The 4559-nt window shown below is 44.9% G+C and overlaps 1 pseudogene; it reads left to right on the top strand.

The window, feature by feature from the left end:
- Positions 1–336: 336 nt before the first annotated feature.
- LOC115070967 lies at positions 337–459 on the top strand (annotated as a pseudogene).
- The last annotated feature ends 4100 nt before the right edge of the window (positions 460–4559 follow it).

The raw sequence follows: 4559 nt of genomic DNA, 5'->3' as shown, positions 1-4559 counted from the left end.
ACCACCAAAAAACTTGAATTTTTTACTTCTTTTCTGAAAACACTAGACCTGTGTACTATAGGCAAATGATCTACCACTGGCCTGGACCCTCAAGCTATACTTCAATATAGAATTTGAAAACTGTATCCCCCAACCCAAGTGAGCATCTGTTGCTACCACAGGAAACTGTTTCCTGATAAATTCTGTCTCTTCTCCCTTGAGGACAGAAATGTGGGGAGTCTGTGACATCCAATTCTAACTCTAGAGTTGGGGGTTAGCTCAGTAGTAGAATGCTTGCCTAATATGTGAGGCCCCCAAGTTTGATTCCGAGCACCACAACAAAAACAAAAGCAACAAGTGCTGCCTTTGAGCCCCCGAGGCACCTCCTGGTGGTACTGGGGGTTAAGCTGCAGAGCCATAGCATATTGCTCATGCATAACCCACCCATTGCTGGTGGCCCTTTTAACCACCATGGTAGGGGCAGGGGGCCACAACAATCAAGGATGCAGGTATAGAAAGATTGTAAGAACCAGAAGATGGGGAGGAACATATAGAATGCTGTCTTCTGGGTATGACACAGCGATCATGAACACACATCAGCTGTGACCACCTGCACAAGACTTGCACAAAAAGGAGAGGGCTGGCAAGATGGCTCAGTGAGTAACGGCACTTGCCACTTGCCACCACACCTGACAATCTGAGTTCAATGACTGGTACCTATATGGTCAAAGGAGAAAGCTGACTTTTGAGGGGGGAGAATCTTTTTGATACAGGGTCTCCTTGTGGCCCCAGCTGACCTGTAACACACTATGTAGACCAGGCTGGTCTTGAACTCACGGAGATCCATCTGCCTCTACCTCCCAAGTCCTGGGACTAAAGACATGGACCACCATGCCCAGCCCAGAACTTTTATGGGTTGTCCTCCAACTCTCAAATGGGTGTAGTGGCACGTGCACACCAACACACAAACACACACACATAAATGTAATTTGGGGAGGAAATAAAGGATAACAGGGCTAGCAGGATGGCTCTGAAGGTGAAAGGCACTTACTGAACAAGCCTGGCAACCTGAGGTTTGGTTACCAGAATCCACATAAATGTGGAAAAAGAGAACAGTCACCACAACGTTATCTTCTGACCCTCCACACATATACACCAAGACATGTGCACCCCACTCCCAACACGTATCATATCATACACACAACAAATTAATTTTAAAAAACAACCCTTATATCTTTCCTGTGAAAGAGTCACTTAACTGATCATTAATCAGCAAGTATACATAAATTTGGGGCAGAGAATTCTCCCAGGAATTTTACAAACAAAACATGTTCTTTCCCTTGCTGAAATATATGAACATGTCTTTTGCCAGACTATGTTCAGGGTGCTTGGTGATTTACTTCAAAACAATAGGCTTGATTAGCTTCATATTTCACTCAAGAGAAGGAAAGACAATTAATTACTTGCTGGAGACTGGGGACACTCACAGCCATAAAGGGAATCTGACCAAATGCCTCCCTGAACTGGAGGAACCAGGCTTCATCCAGCTTGATTTAAGGCTCTGCTCTAGAATGGCAGGCTGGGAGACAGCGGTCCCAGGGGTGGTTTGTGAAAGAGCTGTTTCAGCACCCGATAGATAAGGCAGAGGCAACTGCCAGGAAGAAAGGTGACCCCAAAAGAGGGACCTTTTTCCAGGTGTCTTCCTACTACAACAGACCCTAAGCATCTATACAGAAATAAAATTTCATTATTTATCAAAAGCCTGACTCCACAGGATGCAAAGACAGAGAGTTCTATGCATGGAGCATTCAGAAAAGCTGATGCAGCCACTCCCCATTGAAATGAAGCAGAAAATGTTCAATCATGCAATCAAAATAAAAGCACTGGGCCTACATTCCAGCCTGTCAACAACATCTGGGCCTAACAGCTCTGGTTGCCTACTGGAGGCAGCCATCCTGCTCTGCCTTATCCCCCCCGCTTTTTTAAAAAGATGTTATTTTTAATTTGTGTGTATGAGTGTTTTTGCCTGCATGTATGTAAGTGCACTGCATGCATGCAGTGTCTGAGGAGGCCAGAAGAGAATGTCAGATCCCCTCGAACTGGAGTTATAGATCGTTGTTAGTCACCATGTGGATGCTAAGAACCAAACCCTGGTCCTCTGCAAGAGCAGCCAGTGCTCTTAACCTCTGAGCCATCTCTGCAACTACCACCACCACCCCCTTTTTAAAAAAAACCTCCTGGCCAGGCATGGTGGCGCATGCCTTTAATCCCAGCACTTGGGAGGCAGAGGCAGGCAGATCTTTGTAAGTTCAAGGCCAGCCTGGTCTACATAGTGAGTTCAGGTCAGCTGGAACTATAGGGAGACCCTGTTTCAAAAAGCCAAAACAAAAACAAAAACAAAAACAAAAAACCCTCCTTCCAGGCTTTATGGCTCCATAGCTAACCCTGTGGGCCAAGGATCTAGCTTGTCTGAAAATCAGGGTGGCCTGGCCTGGAGGTGCTAGTGAACAACATGTGACAATTCTAAGAAGTAAGCACTGTTATTATTTCCTTAGGGGTTTGTTTTTGTTTTCGGGGATAAAGTTTTGCTGTGTATGTAGCAAAGCCTAGCCTCAAACTTGCTATGTAGCTGGTACTGACCTACTGACCTTGAACTTTCAATCCTCTTGCTTCAGCCTGAATTTTGGGATTACAAAGATAACCACCTCAACCTGCCATCATTCCCATTTTACAGGGGAGGAAACTGAGGAACAAAGAAGTTCCATATAGGCTGGGGATGTAGCTCAAGTAGGAGGCTGCCTGCCTAGCATGCACTAAATCCTGAGTTCCAACCCTAGTACCAGATAAAATCTGATGTGGTGACACACACCAGTAATCCTAGCACTTGGGAAATAGGAGCAGAAGAATTACAAGTTCAAAGATAACCTCAGCTACATAGGGTGCTCCAGGTCAGTCTGAGCTAGATAAGACCTAGTCTCAGAAAGAAAACCCCCAAACAAAAAATAAAACAGGGCCAACAAGAGGGCTCAGCAGGTAAAGCGCTTATCTTGAAAACCTAATAACTTGAGTTTGATCCCCACAAGTCACATAGACGTAAAAAGAGAGAACAGATGCCACAGTTGTCCTCTGACTTCCACACATGTACCATAGCATGTGCATTGCCCCCCCCAAGAAATTATAATAAATTTAGGGGCTGAAGAGATGGATCAGTGGTTAAGGGGATGTACTACTTGTCCAGAGAACCCAAGTTTAGTACCCAGCACCCACATCAGGCTGCTTATAATGCCTGAAACTCCAGTTCCATAATGCCTCTGGCCTCCATATGGACAATTGTACTCATGTATATTTACCCACACAAAACTCTCTCTCTCTCTCTCTCTCTCTCTCTCAATTTAAAATAATAGCAATAAATTTTTAAAAAATTAGCCAGAAGTGGCAGCACATACCTTAGTCCCAGCACTTGGGAGGCAGAGGCAGGTGGATCTCTGTGAAATGGAGACCAGTCAGGTCTTCGTAGTGAGTTCCTAGCCATCTGGGACTACAGGAAGACCCTGTCTCAAAAAAAACTAATGAAGACTTCTTTATTTTATTTTTCAATTATGTGTTTATGGGGAGCATGCATGTGAAGTACAGGTGGAGGCCAGAACAGGGTATCAGATCCCCGGAAGCTAGAGTTCAGGCAGTTATAAGCAGCCTGACATGGGCACTGGGAACCCAACTCAGGTCCTCTGGAAGGGCAGTACTTGCTCTTAACCACTGAACTATGTCTCTAGCCTTCCTCCATCTCCCCCCACTTTTTTTTAAAGATCCTGAACAATTTCTAAATTGTAAAGATAAAAACAATAAAACCCCAGGCATAACATGCTGGCACAAGCCTGTGATCCCAGGAGTTGGGAAGCTGAAGCAGGATGATTACTGACACCAAGGGTTCAGAGCCAGCATGGCTAACATAGCAAGACCCCCATCTCTTCAAACAAAAACCACAAAACCTCTTCAGTGCACAGCAGATGAGCATTTAAGTTATAATTCTGGGAAGGCAGACCCATGTAAGCATACTCTCTCTGCCTGAGATCAGAGGTGGACGAGGAAGGGCAGCCCCAGGGCTCATCCCAGGCAAGCAACGACAGAGCCTCATTCAGCCTGGAGTTCTAGGTTCTTTATAGCTATTTAGGAAAGCCTTGACTGATGACACCTGAAAGCTTTGTCTACCTCCTGTTCTTCCACAGGAGGTCCAGTGCCTAAGAAGAACAAACTCTAGAACCACACTCATTTTAGATCTGGCTCTTCCATGCCCAGAAGAATGAGCAATGGCAACCAACCACACCATGCTTGTATTAAATGAGATGGTACGTGTAAAGGGCTTTGCTTTGCATGTAGTAGGTGCTATTTAAATGCCAGATAGAATCAGCAATGCTTCTCTCTCTGTGATGCTAAGTATTAATTGTCAACTTGATATAACCTAAAATTACTTTGGAAGAGGCCCAGTGAGGGATTGTCCAGATCAGGTTGGGCTGAGGGCATGTGTAAGAGGGATCTTTCTTTCTTTCTTTCTTTCTTTCTTTCTTTCTTTCTTTCTTTCT

The sequence above is a fragment of the Nannospalax galili genome, unplaced genomic scaffold (assembly GCF_000622305.1).
Source record: "Nannospalax galili isolate Female #2095 unplaced genomic scaffold, S.galili_v1.0 scaffold54, whole genome shotgun sequence".
Taxonomy (NCBI): Eukaryota; Metazoa; Chordata; class Mammalia; order Rodentia; family Spalacidae; genus Nannospalax; species Nannospalax galili.
This window is presented reverse-complemented; position numbering and strand designations above follow the sequence as displayed.